Source organism: Varroa jacobsoni, unplaced genomic scaffold (assembly GCF_002532875.2).
Source record: "Varroa jacobsoni isolate VJ856 unplaced genomic scaffold, vjacob_1.0 scaffold_1001, whole genome shotgun sequence".
Classification (NCBI taxonomy): Eukaryota; Metazoa; Arthropoda; class Arachnida; order Mesostigmata; family Varroidae; genus Varroa; species Varroa jacobsoni.
The window spans coordinates 5,172-23,334 of NW_019213903.1; the positions used below are offsets into that span (position 1 = coordinate 5,172).

Here is an 18,163-nt window from a genome sequence, read left to right on the forward strand (position 1 = left end):
CTTGCAGTGATGTAGTAGGACGGCAGTAGAAGCAAAGGTGAAACGTATCGGAGTCTGCTCCGATATGAACGCTTCTAACGAAAATAAAAGCTCTATCGTCGGTTTTCACAAAGTTTACCTTTACAGGCAAATTCTACATTGTGTAGTTACGTGCTTGAAGGATGTGGCAACCCCACGGTGGAACTGACTGAAGTTTAGCACATGTTTTGGTAGGGCCGTTTCGTCACTGATCCTCTTTTCTGTAGTATAGTATTTTGAAACAAAGAAGAACAGCGTCAACTTACCAAAAAGTTCGCTATCTAAAACTCATGTGCTTCTAGACTAGTGCTTGGATGCATTTTCTGTCCGAAGTCTTTCCCTCGTTATGTATAAAACGTCCTTAGATCCAGACTTTAATCAGATTTAACAGTAGATAGATAATACGGCAGCAAATTTGAAGCTAGTAAACTTAATATTGACTAATATAAAGTGGATTTTTACATATACGCATGTCGTTCAGATGCAACAATTGCTTTCTCAATATTATTTATATCTATGTGGTGTACCAATCGAATTTCGTAGATCCTCCTTATGCGTTCATAGGATATTGTTCGATCAGAAAGATGATGTTGATTTGATCGAGGTAAATCCTGGAACACGAATTTAAGGCCACACTGAGCGAAACGATGACGAGAATCAGGACCGTTGAACACACGACAATCGAAGCCGAAGGGAGGTGTCAGCGGCTTGTCGGGCAGTGCCTGTCGTACGTGGGTGAAAAAATTCCCTTTAGAATATGACATTTGTTAGATTCTATAAGACCTTCAAGCTGTAAAAGACTTATATCCGAACACAGAAACACAAAGCTATTCGTTTAACATTAAGCCGTGTGACACACTAATTGCTCGCAGACTGCCTTATTTCTACTTCATAGTGTATAGAATCAGCGGACAGCCGTAAGAACGCTGGAACTTCTAATACGCTTTTCCATTTAGATGTGTCCTGTTACAATCTATCACAAAAGTCCTTGGAGGTAACGGTACGGTAGTGTGGCTGCTAACATCGTATTGAAATGGGTTCGATTCCCAGTATTACCAACAGTGAATAGAGGACGCAAATGCATATATATATATCTCTGGCGTAGCCCTTTTAATTGAACGTGATACCGAAAGGACTATGTTCATCTATATTATCGGAGAATAACACTGGGTAATCGAATGCTAAAATGGCCACTCGTACCTCACGAGTACTCGATTCATCGCTTACTCTTTCAAACAGCTGTACAGCACTTCCATGGATAAATAAAATGGCTTCTTCCGCCGAAATAATAGGATTACACAAGCTTTTTGCAGGCAGCGTTGAGGCCCTAAAGTCAACAAGTACCTAATAATAAATGCACCGTTTTCTTTTGTTCGGCCTTGAGCTGTGATTGTCACCGATTTGTCGCTAGCGCAAACGAGTCCGATCGCTTCGTTTGCGTACCCGTACGTAAATTAGTCGCGGGATACATGCGATGCGCGTAACTGCATGATGCTGGCAGAGAAATTATAGTTCGCCTTAGAGAGTCCTGTGGTGACACAGGTCCCATTTGGAGATTAGAAAAATGGGTATACGACTGGGTGGTCGAACATCAGCGAAGGTATCATAAAATTATTATGATAACCGGGGCAGGTAGCGCTGTTGTTAACGACTGAGATATTGCAATTTAATGGCATTCTTGTAATGCAGGCACGTGATTAGAGGTGATTCCTTTTTTTTCCTCAATTTACTCCAAAAGCTGCGATACTGTTCGGTACAAATAGATGCTATTATTAATTCTGATTTTTTCACAGAGCTTTGGTTTGCCCACGAATCGATGCCATTCGGAGACTATTGGCAATGTTGGTGGTCGCCGTCTGTCTGCGGTCGATTTAGCACTTCTTAGGCTGAAGTCTCTTGAACGATGCTTTATGAGATAGATATATATGATTTATTTCGAGACTGCAGAAATATAGCGAGTGCGGAGGCCTCAAAATGTTTTTGTTTATTTCGACCTCTTACTGTTGTGTATATACTCGTAGTAACCGCTTTTCGTTGCCCTGTACTGCACGTCTGTTACTATAGCTTGTCTTGTCAATAGCCTTTTGACTCGAGTTTAAATTTAAAAATGAGCATATATCGAAAGAAATGATAGTTTCAGCATAAAATTTAGAAAAAAAGCCGAAAAACTTATAAAGACTTGATGATAATCGATACTGGAAATTTCCTATACAGACTTGCCCCGGCTTATTGCGAACCGTTTTAAACAGATATAGCAGGATAATAACAGATAAAACCTTTTGACGACGTAGTTAACTTTCAAATGTCCCGCCATAGGAGGCAAGATGAAAGCTTGCAGACGATGGATTTCAATGTAAATCAATGGCAGTCAGTCGTCGCGCAACTCGCTTTCCGTTACAGCATTGGTAGATACTTTTCCTAGACCCATAAGAATCAGCCATTTCAGCTTGCTGTGTGCTAAAAGTGCTGACAAGGGAAATCACAGTTGCCACCATTACCCAATGAATGAATGTAGATATATACGCTCGTTATCAGGTTATGTTTATTTGTCTCGTGATATCTCGACGGTTCAAAAGACAATGCGACAAAATCAAATGCACACACAACCGGTGTGTATAACCATTATTTTCAGACGAGTTCTTCCTAGAAAACAGGGCTGAAAGATGTACCATTTGAGTGTCTACTTAGATATAGTCTTATGCGGTTTTTATTTGTTATAAGCTCACGTAAACACAGAACACCTTACTTTAAATTATGACGAGTGATAATAATCGTGGGCCAGAGACTCCTCGAGAAAAGTCGGAAAAAAAGTTTAAAAATCATGTAAGTGTATTGGCTGCCAGCTGCGAAGGAGCGTATCATTGTTCTTCATAGTCTTCCAGGCTACGATACGATTCTTTAATTGGAGAGGTCCTTGTTTGAGTCCACTTCATAGTGAGAAATTATCTAGCAAAGGACACGGTAGTCGTCCCTTCAATTTAGATTCAAATCTAGAACACTGAATTATATCGGCCCATTGCTTATGATGTCTGTTTTGAGTTTCGTGATACGAAAAGAACGTACATTAGCAACGGAGCTATGTTACCCCAGGGCTTTAATGATGGCAATGAATAGATGCCCCGTATTCGTAACATATCTGTTGTGCTCTAAATAGCTAAATCACAAGATTTGTACTTAGCAAGTTATCCTAAATAACTTCTTTTCGAATATCTTCAGTAGGTCAACTACGCGATAAATATATACTTTAATGTCTACATACGATACGTAAAGCGTACGTCCTCATTCGCATTAACATTTTAGGCGGCCCATTTGGCTAAATCAGTCGCATTTATTTTGTATCGTCACTGATCTCAAATACTATAGGTGTCCTCCGTAGGTCATTTATCGCTGTCCTGTTTCACTGTTCGCTAATAATACCAAACAACAGAGTTGCGTCACAACGTTAAGAGTTGAAAACATCGGAGAAGTTATATAACGTTAATAAAACTTGAAATGTGAACTTCAGATTCTACTGTGTCAATTGGCAAACACCAACACCTATTTGCTTGTTCACATGAAGGTATGATGAATTTCATAGAAAACGCTTGAGTAAAGGTCGGTCGATTTCGAGTTTTTTGCCGTAGAAGCCCTGTTAAAAACTTCGTAACCAAAAGGACTGTCGGCACGTTAATCGGTTAGCAGTGGGGTCCGGTAAACTGGACATCGGACTTCGCGCGATTACAACGAGCCAAACACACTTTTTGCTTAAGTTTAACAACTGCTCTACGATGTCTGTCGACAAATACTCAAATTATTACTTCCCACATTTCAAACTGCTATTTCACAGTTTTCGTCATTGAGTACAGATTCGTAAGTTCTTTCCTTATGCCGATCCCTGTTACGAATAGTGAACCAATTTAATAAAACAGTACGTGTCACGAGCCCCTTAAGGCCTTCTGCGACCATCTCCGTAAGGCCTAAGGATGGCATTGTCATTTCCTTAAATATTCGACTGCTTCGGAAGGGTGCATGTTTGGCCTTTTTGACTAAACGATTAACCACCATTCTTGTCGAGGAAGCAGTTACTTTACTGGGCGAGCCTGTGAATACAAATGGCCGATACACAAAGGGAAATTTCGACTGTGTTAGCTTGAGGCGGGTGAAGAATTTGCTAAATTGAAACGTTCTCAATGATACGGAGAGACTGGGCGGTGTATATAGATGCCATTTACACGAGTCCACGATGCCATTTAGGGTGTTTAAAAATTTGTGATTTTTCATATGCAGGTTCCAAAGGCTGACGTGAAACGCTCCTCCGGGCATGGTTTTCGAGCTCAACGGACAGCCCTTCTGTCTAGTTGCTGCTGCAATGCACGATTCAATATGTTCACGAATAGCATGGAGTGCTAATAGGCACGACTGCATAGCGAATGCTAGATCATAATGTCCGGGCGGAAGTAACGTCCAGGTACACTGAATTGGGACGGCTTTTCGGCGTTTTAACTTCCTGCTAGTGTCTGTTGGCTTCTCGAACACGTGCAGCTTCAGGCCACGGGTCAACATTGTTAGGGAGATTTGAAATTGGTCATTGGCTATCTGTATCTTGTTCAGAGCACCCTTATACAACGCAACGCATTCGGGTGTCCTAGGTGGCCAACTTTTGAGTGTTTGCTTCTCTATCGAAAGCACTTCTTCGAGCCGTGCGCAGCATGTGGCTACCTCTAGGGTAGCTTTCATAAGAATCTTCTGACTAATAATCATGCAGTATATTTTCGGAAATGGTATTAAAGGCAAATTTATTTTATCTCGAAACCGTGTTGTATTTTTAGGTGACGCAGAGACGCTAGAAGAGGGAATTACGCCAGCGGAACCTTAAATCCGTAACGGATCTTGCGCGATGTTTGTCGACTGCCGCGATAAACAGATTCTCACTAATATGTTACTTATGATGATTAGCTGGTAACTGCGTTGTGATCTGCCCCACTATGAAACTTCCAAAAGCTTACTCAAGCCTTCCATATGCTCCACATTCGTGGGTTATTTCCGTCAAACTTGTATCAGGTTATCCACTCGAACCTCGTTATTCTTAAATACTGATTTTACAAGTCATAGAATGTAATGATTCTTTTAAGTGAATATACGCGGCTGAATTGAAAAATTTGCTCCCGCTCGTAGTTTCTCCGAATAAATTGAGAGGGGCAGATGAGAATTATCGCTTGTGGATGCATGCATTATTCAACTAGTATATTCAATATTTGCTATAGAACGCTATCTACTGCGTTCTCAAAATGCGTGAACGAGTGGTGCTGGAATGGATATATTTACTGCAAGAAATGGGTCACAAGTATATATTATTATTCTATATTATACATATATATATATATATTGTATTGCATATATATATTGTTGTTACGAATACTCTGGTGTGTTTCTTATAGATAAGCCTTGTCCTTCAGTCACTATTACACATGGTAGCTATAAAACTGAACGTTATCTGTGTTCTTAATCACTGTACTTAATCCGTCATATATATATATATATATATTTTTTTTTTTTGCTGTGCGACATCAGCTGGAAATTCTAATGTGTTTTTATGACATAGCTACACGTCACTACGCCTAGGAAGATGGTGAGTTCAGATCACGAAGAGTCTGTACGTGAGGCTGAAAAGTATGATTAGCTACAATATTATGAATAGTTGTGATTTCGCCTATCTGTTACGTGATTATGTAGCTACTTCTCAGAAAAATCAGTAGACAATTTAATCGAGAAAAACACAGAAGTATACCTTTTTCGAAGTTTTCCATTGACTCATGTTCCTTCGGGACCATCCCTACATTGAGGAGAGGCCCCCCATAGTTCCACTCAAAGTATGAAAACCAAACTCAATGTACTAGACGTGATAAAGTAGCTGTTGCTTGAACCGTTGCAATGATAAATAATTTCGTTTACGACACGCTTTTTGTAAGACAAGGGCATGCCTAACTCAAGACCATTTCATGGTGCATCTAAAGCTATTGAATCTGAATGATTGAGTTCTGGAACGTGTATCGGTCTGCTGGTCTATGTAGTAAGCGTATTTCCAATAAGTCGAAGCGTGTAGCCCCGCAGTGCTTGCGACACGTGTCTTGTACGCGATCGATTTGGTAAATTACGTTAAAGTCCTCCAGGCGTACGCTAATTGTAACAGCAGAGTGCTGGCTTTTACCATAACAGACGGGAATGCTGCGTCATAATATAAGGTACTAACAATGGAGGTTGCAGCCAACAGAAATAGACAAGGTGTCTAAGAGGAAAAAAACAAAGGTTCAAAATCGTTCCAACCTCGCTTGCTTGTCGCGAACCAAACAGGACATAACGACTTTTTCGTCGTTTTAGTACAAGCTACATGTAATCACCGCTCGAATGGCCATATTTTTCCGCCTTTTGTTCCATTGGACGACATGTTTAGTTGCTGGTGAAGTTCTGAAGAATCTATCTAGACAAAACTCATGCAAGCAGTATAACACACCCTTACGCAAACTGTTTTTAGTGCATATCGCAACATGTCCGAGAACCTATCTATTAGTTATATGTTCTCCCTAATTAGATCAAGAATTTAATTAGTATGATGTTGTAGGCCACAACAAAGTAGCATAGCGCCATTTCCGGTTTACGGGTGCTCAGTGACTTCTATGTCTGTTATCGATGAGCCGAGTGAGTATTTTTTGCAAATTGGGGCCTAAAACTGTAGCTTTTCATCCTTCATACCGCTGTCAGGCGTCCTTTACCCAGAAGTAATAGCAGAAATTGCCCGAGCTCATTCCTTGATAGGTAGGACCTCCTTCTCTAAGGTGTTTACAAAAACCAGCTATCTGCTGCATATGCCTGGGATCCTTTACAAGATACCCTGTGCGTCCCTGTGCGATATTATATAATATTATATAACGTGCGATAAAACCTGTGCGATATTTTTTTAGTGTCATTATTCCGAGCTCGTGCTCAATCGGTATCATACAAGCAAGGCCTTTCAAAACAAACAGTCAGGTTTAACTTTTCTCTTAAAAGAACGATTACAAATAGGTTGCTTGATGCAGAAAACGCATTGCAGTAAGCTCAATTTGGTTGTTAGATGCATTGATGTACTGAAACAGCGATACCCAGCTTGCTGGACATACCCTGGAACGCCTTTACCAAGGGCAGGGATACTAATTTTCTAACTCGGGAATATCAAAAAAGGTTTGATGTCGTCCATCATAAATTCCTACTTTGCAAGCTTAATTACTATGGTGTGCGTGCTGCCACGCTTAATCTGTAACAGAGTTTCTTTATAGCTCACGTGCATCGCATTATTTGTACGCACGGCCTTGTAGCTTCGATTGTGATGTTTCCCAAGGTTTTCTAGCTCTTTCTTTTTGTCTCGTTGTTTACCAATGATCTAGGTAATCAAAGATTGGCTCTGTACACGCCGCCATCTTCCTTAGTCCTCTACCGAAATGATAAGGTTTAGAGTATCAACAAAAATTAGGCACGTTTTGAATTTTGGTTTTGCCTCCGCCTTCATATTGATAAAGCACAAACCATCCAAGCGTCCAAGGCAGTCGCTTGCGGCCACTTGAGATGCTTGCCGGGTGTTGAAAGATAACTATATTTATGCGGCAACTGTGATCGCGAGACGGTGCTTTTGGGATCTGTAAAAGACACCAACGCCTTACAAGCCTTTTCCTTGCGCTGAAACAAATATTTTGTCCAAATTTTACCGCATTAGTACAGGTCTTCATTTTTCAGGTATTGTTGAGCAACGACTTCACCGAGGAACAGGTAGGGATTTTCAAGCTCCGAGCCACCAGGTAGCCCCACTTAAAATCATTATTCTATTTTCGGATTCGTGACGACAACGCGGTATCGGCCCCAGTTACATTTGTTTGAGCATCGCTATATCAGACTTGAAAGATAGCTTAGGCACCAGTACATAGCTGAGCTGCGTTGTCTTCCCATAATTTTTTCCATGGCTTTTTCAGCTATTTCGTTAGTGTGAGCAATGGTTACCTCTTTAATACAGTATTAATAACTGGGGTCTTTTTGTTGTACTTACCTCTATGTATCGAGCTTTATGTCTATTATCGCTATTAGTCTTTCTACCAGACGACTGACAACGAACTAATAAACTTAATATTATTCCTAATACACCAGACCATATTTAAACTATTTATTTCATTTTTAGAATATGGTCTGGTGTCTCTTTATATATATATATATATTTATATCTTTATGATTACAAGAAAATAATCAACGTATTAATCGAGTTTTATTTATTAATAAAATAAAGATTAATATATTTTTTTATTTTGATAATAAATAGTTTTAAATTCACTTAAAATCTTTCTAAATAACTATATAGAAAAAATAATTTCTTATTTTTCTCACATTATTTTTTTTATATCTTAATTTTACATCTTTTTATAAAAGAACTTATAAAATAAATATAACTTCTTATTACGACTGACATGAAATACTGCCTATGCCCGGGTTCAAACCTAGACTATGACGAAGCTTAACAGACAAATCACGAATCCAACGAATCTAGGACGCGGAACATAGCAAATTTTAACCAACTATAGCCACGTGTTTATGGTTACCATGGTAAACCAAACAGATGCGTATACCCATATTACGCTGGCCCATGACTTTTTTTTAAAAATGTTCATAATTGAAGCACATGTGTATTAAATTAGTGAATTTTGCTGAAGGCCACTATTTATATTATGTCTATGCTTTCATAATCCGTTCAAATCAGACGTACGATTTTTGTAATAGTAAATAAATAAATAAATACAAATTTCACGAAGTAAGCTAGAAAAAAGAATGCCCCCTGGAATAAAATGGTGCGGACACTTCCGAATGTTGGTTGCCAAAGGAATTTTTTCTCTACCTAAAAAAAATTGTGGTTTTTTGCTCTAACAACAACAATCTAACAAATATAGTTCAAACAGTATAATCCTTCGGGTAGCAATCTCTGGTTAAAAATTCGGAGTTACAATTAAGCCAAAGCGCGACTTCGATCTCCGTAGTAGTCAAATTGCTACGGTAGTGTTAAGTGCCGTTGACCTTACTTTTATAATTATTTTTGTTAAGAACTCCCCCATTTTATGATTTATGGAAATCATATAAAATGGGGGAGTTCTTCACAAATTCTGTTTCGACGTTTGATGACTCTATACAATAAAACGCATGGATAGTATTAAATGGCTTCGTGGTCGTTTTGTCCGTGAAGCCGCGTTTAGATGCGGCGTAGCTGAAGCCAGCTTGAACAACACACACAAAACAAACCGCACTCGTTTAAATAGTCCACATGAGTATAGTAGTATATTTATGTGTTCAACAGCTAAAAAAAAACGTATTCCCCAACAGAGGAACGATAGCGGCGTCAAAAATGGCTCAAACTAACAGGCTGAATGGTATGTTTTGATGGAAAATTGCCGATGTACTTTAATATGCATTCACACAATTAATATTATCCATGCAGGAGTAAAGAAATTGCAAAAAAACTAAAAACGTAACAAGGAAACTATCGTTATTATATAACAAAGTTATGCTTTATCGTAAATCTACTGACTCTATGCCTCCATTGGTGTAATACCGATAAGTAACTTGTTTTCCCTAGTAATTCAATCGTTCAAGTCTCAATAATGAGATTTAATAATAATTAATAATAATAATAATAAAATTAGATTAAGATCAATTTTAGATAGCTGCTGTTCGATTGACACTCGTTCTGACACTGATACTTTTTTTATTATGCACACATTTTCGTTGGCTGGAAGGACACCGAGCCCTTTATTAATATACATATGGGGCACTTTTGAATAACTAGTCTAATCCGATGATCAAAAAGAAGAGTAGTTTATTATAGATTAATAGGAATTTTTTTAACCGTCAAGTTAAATTCAAGTTGTTCTCTTTGAAGTATGCGATATACATATGCTGCGGCTTTTTCTAATTCGAAATACACTGTTCAACGTCGACGGTCGGGATAGCTCTCAGCACAGATTTTTCTGTTATGTTTTCTAGGCCAGGTCTAGGTAATACAAGGGTTAGCTCAAGACATACATTTAGTGAGTTTTTATTCAGAAACTGCTGACGAGTCGTAAAATATGGGTTGATTCATTTTACGAAGGGCTCGAAACTTGTTGCGCCATAGTTCTGGACCCTTGCATTGGAGAGATTCGCACTATTTTCTTAGCGATTTTTTGAGTGTATATCTTAGTTGTTGTAGAATCGAATGGCAAAACTTTATGATGAACAATGCACGACAGTCAAAGTAACCATGAGGACCGTCACGTTCCTGCTCGAAATGATTATCACAGACCTTTCAGAGTGATGATCGTCCTTGATGGATTCCTCTGCCTGTTCAAAGAGTTTAAATTACCTGTATGTTTGAGCTTTACTCAGTGTTTGGTTTCCATAGGTATTTTGCAACGTAACGTGTATGGGCAGATTCCCTTTGTGCCACGAGAAACCCAATGCGCACTTATTGCTCTACTTAGGAAAAATCGCAGGACGCCCAATACATAAACTAACTTAATCTATCACCGGAAAATTTGAGATTCCATCAAATGGTTATGCAGTCTTATTTACAATGTACAATAACAGCCCTGCTGTGCTTAGCAAAACGGACGTGGGCCATATGCGCATCATCCAGTGGCGCAAAAATTCAAATGATGTGTTAATTTCAGAACAAAGTATTGTTACGCGACGATTTGAACATTTAATACAATGTTATATTGGACTCCATATCCATAAACAGAAGAAGGAACCTACAGTGGAGGAAATCAACTCATGTACTTACATGAGGCTTTAACCGACTGCCTTAATTAAATGAGCTTGCGGGAGCTGTAATGTACTCATAGGAAACATAGGTCTATTTTCACACATTTGTTAAGCTCAGGTTATTGAGCATGAAATCTTTGCAACCGTTTTGTCAGTTTTTGTAGCAATCTATTATACAGTTGTGTCCTAATAAAAGAGTACATTTCTAGGGAGCGGCTTCCTAAATGTCTAAAATATGAATGAATAAATAATTTTCGTTATCATCACATATAGTTCACCATTTGTTATTATATTTTTTTATATGATGTAATATAACAAAAATAGGATTAAGAAAAATCGCAAATATGAAGTTGCTAGTAGGTTTTTCCCTTCAATTTTTTATAAAAACAAAATGAAATCCTGTTACGGAATGCAGTTTGCAATGGTGAAGTGTTGCAGTGCGTATAAAAACAGGGTAAAAAAAAATGCGATGAATTAAATTTCTGCTGTTGTAGGGGTAATGAGACAAATTCTTATCTCATTTAGCCAGTCCTTTGTTACTGCGGAAAATACATTCCGAAGGTAGAAAAAAGTGCATGACTTATATTCCTATGCCCATGCTAGACGATGCTTGGCATCATATGTTTTCTTATAAAATTCTCTAAGGTAGAGTCTGGGAAGGATGCTCATCATCATAAAAAGATTCTTCCCTGTCTTCTATGTCGAATACATTCCGTAATTTTCTACTGAGGCACCTCCCAAGAGAACTACATGTATGGGATGTATGAAATAATTAACAGAATACGCATATGCCATGTAAAGAAAAGCTGGTTAAAGGATAAAGAAAAACAATTCTAACATAAACTAATTTAGCAGATTTACCTAGCAACCCCTGGTACCTGTTCAAAGTACTCGAGAAATAACTATCCACAACCATTGATAAAATACACTCATGCAGGTTTGCTTCGTGAGGAGCGTTCGTGAATGATTTCGCGCCAAACTTGTGGTACGTGCCAGTACATATCTACGAAAGGAGCTCGCCCTCCGCACGTGGAAAATTGCGTTTGATCTATTATTCCGTTACGCTTCGCAAGCCTCTGAACTGAGAATGGGGCATTTTCAAATTACAAAAGCGAAAAACATCAGCACACCTTTCTGTAATCTGCTAGATGCATTCTAAATCTGCATGTATCGTCCTATGGGCAATAGCATCAATGTTGATATTGAGAGGTTCGAGTTCTAGCGAGAAAGTTTATCTTTATATCTTAGCTTCCCAGTATAAATCTCTGGCGTCCCTAATCATATCCAAGTAGACTTGCTGACTAAGTTCGGGATATATAAGCGCAATATTATAAATACACGAGCGAATATTAGATCATTCAAGAAATGTGGTACTAGCAATTGAGAGAGAGAGAGAGAGAGAGAGAGAGGGTGAGTGGGAGAAAGGTGTAGCGGCCAAAAAAACCTCAATAGCTCTGGTTTTGTTATGGCGCTATTGCTGCCGTGGCCTCTGTTGTTGTTGTTGTTGTTGTTGTCGTTTTTATCGTTTCAGTTGTCGCTGATGGTAGCCGGGTGTGTTTTTGGCTGGCTTCGTTGGCATCATCATTTTGGACTTCACTGTCGATGTCCTCGTTTTCATCGTCTCTTCTTCTATGACCGCCCGTGTTGCCATTAGCTCAAACGCACACACGTATCCATATGTATGTATGCGATCGAACTCGCCATTTCTGCTGTGTTGCGCATCCCCGCTCTGTCCACTGCCGTGCCCCCTCCCCCCCCCCTGCCCATACCCCAACCTCTTTTCTGGCTGCCATTTGGTTGTGCGTCACTAACACAACCCAACTGGCACTAGCGCAATGCGGCTGTTGTGAAGATAAGCGAGCATTAGTCAGACAAGCCTCGCCGAACAGCCGAGAGGAAGAATCGAGACGAACGCACAACAAGAGATAAAGGGCAACAAGCCAAAGTTGCTTAACGAGATAAACTCAGGATGACGGAGACAACGAAGAAGAAGCCGCCGATGACGACAACGTGGGGCGATGGAGATTGGAGAAATAGCCGGCGGCCAGCGGTCGGTGGACGGCGATCACAGCGTCCGCTGACATCGGCGTAGACAGTGCGAAAATCAACGAAAAGAAAAGAAGGGAAGGGAGACAAAAAAACGAGCAGCAGCGGCAGCAGCGACAAAAAACGAAAACTGTCTGAAATGAAAAGATAAAGATGGGCGAGTGGTGGTTGTGCTGGTGGGCAAATGTTGTTACGGTTTCTGTAGCGAACGCGGCCGAAGATTAATTTGACACTAGAAAAAGGCAATGTGGCGCGCGCATCGCTGCGACGACCAGCCAGTCGCCCGTCTGCGTTTGCCTACCCCAATCGTTTGCTGCTATTGTCGTTGTTGTTTTTGTCTTAGAGCAGGAAAAGACGAAGACGAAAAAGAAGAAACGAACGAGGAGGGGGCGACGACGACGACGACGACGACGGCGATGGTTACCGCTGGTGCGGCAGTCGTCGTCATTGTAAAGGTCCAGCCGAGACGAAATTAAAAGACATCGGGAACAGTAGCAGCAGCAGCAGCAGAACCCCTTGTCCGAGACCTTGCTTCAGTACCTGCCAACAACGATTTTTCTCATAACAAAAGTCTTAGAAGCTTTTTGAACAGTTTACCTGCCACTCCACAATTCTATCCTTCTTCAAGCGATGTTAAATTAATCTTGCTCGTCGTAATCTGCTAACGTTGCTTTATGTCGTCCCTCCGCGTCACCGCCTCCCCCGATCCCGTTTCATCTTGTTCTCAACTGTAGATCGTTCGATATTTTTTTCTAACCAAGATTACCCAAAAACCCGGCTCGGTCATTTTGGCCAATGGTAATTGCAGGTGGTAGCGATAGTCGAAGTCAACGATTTTGGTTTTTGTCGTAACCTATGATCAATATCACATAGCTGCAAATTATTGCTATCTACGTTTCGACATGTAAAGATATCAAGCTGGCTATAGCAGATAGCTAGATAAAGTGAACAAATAGTGCTGCAAGACTGACGATGCTTTCTTGCGCTCGATTGACGTTTCTCCAGAGCAGGGGTAAAGTACTGGGGGTGAAAATTGCAACCGATGCATTGCAAAATATCGTTCATTGTTGTTGTTGTTGTTTTTTTTTTGTTTTTATTGAATAATAATATGCTTTTATGATTCGGCTAAAAACTTTACTTACAAAGAAAGATTATGAAATTTAGCGAGCTTCTCCTAGCGAGCATAGATTTTGGTATGTATTGATAATAGGAAATCCACTCTGAAAAACACCGAGAAGCTCTATTACTAATGAATTCTTTTTTCGTCAAACGTAAATTAGCTAATCTGTGTTTTGCATTATTCTACTTTAATTAACATTACCTTTAATACGAATGGGAATATTGTCCTCACGATGAAATGATAAGTTATGTTTGAGAACATAACGGAACGGTCGAGTATTTTTTATGGAGAAAAACTAATTGGAACTCAGTCGGCAGATGAATATGAGCCTTACGTAACTAGACAACGGCGGTCAACGGAAGAAAAAGGTGCCTGTCTTAAGGAGAAAGTCATATGCACAGTAAACTGAACGCTCCTGATTTGTAAAGTAACGAAAATACAAACATGCAACATAACAGTTTACATTACGTAAAAAAAAATTGGGAAACGATAGACACTTCTACCTTCTTACAGAATAGGCAGCCTACTTAATTTAGAGAAAAAAAAAACTTGTCGAGAATAGCAGCGTCTCATAATGTTCTAACTTAACAACGAAATACCAGTGATCTAGAACCATTGAAAACGATTGATGGAGCACTCCAGATACTGCACTTCGCCGATCCAGTCTAGCTGAATTAGAGTACCTTAGAGTTTTGCATACGTGCTTAGTGAAAGCTAATAACTTCTTCAGTTCTAGGGCCTTCGTTTAGGTTTTGTAACTCATTTATCAAAATTTAGCCTTTACAAGCCACTTTCTGCATGTGAGTGTTGCAACCTTGGCAATGTCTAGTTAAATACATGATTGCGTACAATCAGTTGATTCCCACACAGGAATTATGCCTGTGAAAGAATCAACTATGAAGAAGAGTGTCGTAATGAGGCACAATATATGCCTTGGTCAAGCTATAGGTATATGGATTTGATTTCACTAAACAACCTGTAGGTATATAGTGGAACAACCTGCTAATGGTAATCGTCTTAATAAAATCTTCACATATTCTTCAGCACGGTATCGTTGGCTGGGGTTTCTTCTTCCAACCCCCAGCGTAACCGATAGCAGAGCTACGAATAGTTGGAGCAAACCTGTATGTATCGGCTCGTCTATAGAAAAACAATATTTAGCTAATCCAGTGGATTTTAAAACTGAATAGCTTGGGAACTACTTTGGATAGAATGATTATTTGTTGATGGTGTTCCCATTTTTTATACACTTATCCCAGCGCTTAAACAGCTACAGAACGTTCATGTATTTATCGTTCGCGTAATTTAGCTATCTATGACTCCTTGAAATAAATCGACGGAGATCGATGCTCGTCCATCAGTTGCTTCGTTAGGAAACGGAAAGCTTCGTAATCACCCAGACTTATATCGAGAGAATAAAAGGTTGAGGCCGATGTTGGATATTGCTTTATTTAGTTCTGGAAATAATTAAGTCATAGTGACAAGGTGTGGCTAAATTTGCCACACCGTGTCACTGTGCCTTATTTGCCGTGCCAACAGTCTACGAGCCTTTTGAGTGACTGGAGACGGTAGACAATGCTTGATTTTCGGCGAATGTCTCGTAGTGGCAAGTACCCCTGATGTCCATGGCGAGTATTACTTGCCATCACTCTACGTTCAGACCTGCTCGATACTGTCGCCAAACAGAATTGCACCTCAGGACGCTACAGCTCTCCCGCTTGAGAGACCGGCGGGGGTAGAGAATGAATCCTACCTCATCCACGTGGCTTTTCACTGAACAGAGCTCTGCAAATAGCGCACGGAATACACCATATGTACCTGCAACAGGCCTGGAGTAAGTTCACGAATAAGCCATTTCGCGCATTCTTAGTGTTTAGGTTATAATTCTATAAAATATTACATGTCATATGCCAGCTTTTTGTTGATCGCGTCCTTAGACCTTTCGCTTCGCCTTCTTGCCGGGCCTCCTCGGTCGTGGCGGCAATGCGTTCTAATCCTTTAGGTCCCGATGTCTGGTCACTATCATAGTGGCCTTCGATACTTCAATTTCCATTCACAGAACATTTGCGTTGTACGCGTTCTGTGTCTCGACCTAACGCTTTCTTACTTAATATATTCACAAACCTTCGATCAATCTTCGGAGCGATATGGCCCTCAAGAAACAATAATTTGACCACTGAGCGTTGACTCTCGAATCAGCTAGTGTTCACGTATAAGTTTCTAAAAGACTGGAGTATTTACCAGCTGAGTTTCGTCTCTTAGCAGCATCCAGTTGTGGAATCAAAAACTATCTTATGTCACAGTCCGCCAGATTCACCTGTAGGCAAAAGTTACCAGTGGAAAGCGACTGGTAATCCATATTGCGGTTGTTTATTGGCAGAATAACCTCTGCGCATAGTTTATGACTATAATTACACTCAAGCATTGAAACAGTAGTTACTTTAAAGCCGATAGCTTTACGTTTCAGCTGATTATATTTCTGTCTGTTGTATATATATATATATATATATATATATATATATAGCAGACAAAAAACCGGAACAAACAAACGTATCGAGGTAAACTTATTTTAACTAAACGTTTCTCTATCATACTGTCGTCTCAAAACCGGCTTAGTATAAACAGTCGTAAAACATGTTCGCAACAGCCACCTTTGCAATGGCAGCTGTGCTATAAATACCATTCATTTGGTATTGTATATAAAAATCATTTGGTATTAGCATAGCAGTAACTAATGATGACGCCGTCAGATGAAAATCCTTCAGCCGTTTGGTTCGGCCAACATTTTTTCTCTGCTTTTTTTTGAAAAAGCTCTTACAATGCATACGGCGTGTGGCATGGATATATCGACATATCATAAAGCAATATACTAAATTACGTACAGTCTCTAAATACAGTATACCAGAATTTTCTTGACATCTTTTCCTTAAGTAGTAACTTAAACATGAGCGAAACGATATGATCGTTGCTGTTTCCAAATACGCTGTATCACCCAATTCTACGTTCACATTGACAAAATTTCAAATTCAACTTACCAATCTAGTTTGTAATGCTATCGTTCGTTGTTTCACCCTGAAAAATTACTTTAGATTGTCGGGTCGGCCTCTTTGTAAGTTTAGTTTTATCAAAATGCATGCACCCTTAATGCAGGCCCCATTGAAAATGGCACATTGAATATCTCTACAATTTGGGTTGACCCGGGTTTGCTATGGTGATAAAAAAAAAAAAAAGCAAAGTCATAATCCTCGCTCTTGTGATGACAATGCAGATATGCGTCTATACGATTTTACCCGAGCGTATAATCAAGTCTCGAAGCATTTTTTTTAAATCTCCCGCGGTAGCGTAAGAGGCAAAACGCTTGTGATAGTCAACGTAGCGATCTTGGCCACACGCAGTGGTATAAGCTTGATTTGGAGCGCCGATACACCTAATTTTATGCTGGGAGCCGGCCGCCTGTCTAACGGTAAAATACAAAAAAACAACAGATATTTCAATTAGAGTCTACATAATCTCGGTAGCAGGGTGAATATAGCACATGTAAAAATAGCTGAAGCCATGAAGGTATTGTGTTTAGGTAAAGAATGTGGACGACACTAGGAAGATGAAGCTTAATACACTCATTGTAATGATTATTAGATATTTAATTTAAATTATATATAATAATTACCGCCTTTTCTCGATGGTCTAAATATGACCTGGCTCCGTTCTTCGCCTATTCGCTGCTTGTTGTACTGAGTGCGATCGATCCCCGACGAAATTATATACCTTTGTTGTTTATTGGATTTATTCAAGGAACCCAATTTTGACATGGCCATACATAGGGAAAGTGAGGGAAATACTAATACTATAATCTTTTTTTTTTTTTTTTTAGGAAATCAAATGTGTTAGGTCATCCGTGCTTCGCATGCTGAGGTCTCACTGCTGAAATAAATATGGTGGTAATGATAAAGCTCTTAACGGAAAGAAAACTATTTAGCGCTTGTGCTAACAAAGGAACGCAATAATCTGAAATATTTTTACCGATATGTCTGTTTTTGTAAATAACATACGACGTCGTATCTGGTAGGATAACTTGTGACGACGGTAAGAGTTTTTCTAAAGTTCGTCTCTTCCCAAACTGCGTTTATATTCTGAAGATGTAAACAGGCATCCTTCAATAAGTTTCAGTCATTATAAGACCTCCACTACTGC

General features: G+C 39.5%; 2 long non-coding RNA genes across 2 annotated transcripts; one reads left to right on the forward strand and one right to left on the reverse strand.

The window, feature by feature from the left end:
• The first annotated feature begins 2,389 nt into the window (after positions 1-2,389).
• LOC147752773 (uncharacterized) lies at positions 2,390-5,415 on the forward strand. Its single transcript, XR_015313153.1, has 2 exons — positions 2,390-2,423; positions 4,827-5,415. It is a non-coding gene; the product is annotated as an uncharacterized LOC147752773 (long non-coding RNA).
• A 9,987-nt stretch (positions 5,416-15,402) lies between these two features.
• On the reverse strand, positions 15,403-17,754 carry LOC147752774 (uncharacterized). Its single transcript, XR_015313154.1, has 2 exons — positions 17,640-17,754; positions 15,403-17,429 (listed from the first exon to the last, which is right to left on the reverse strand). It is a non-coding gene; the product is annotated as an uncharacterized LOC147752774 (long non-coding RNA).
• Between the last annotated feature and the right edge of the window lie 409 nt (positions 17,755-18,163).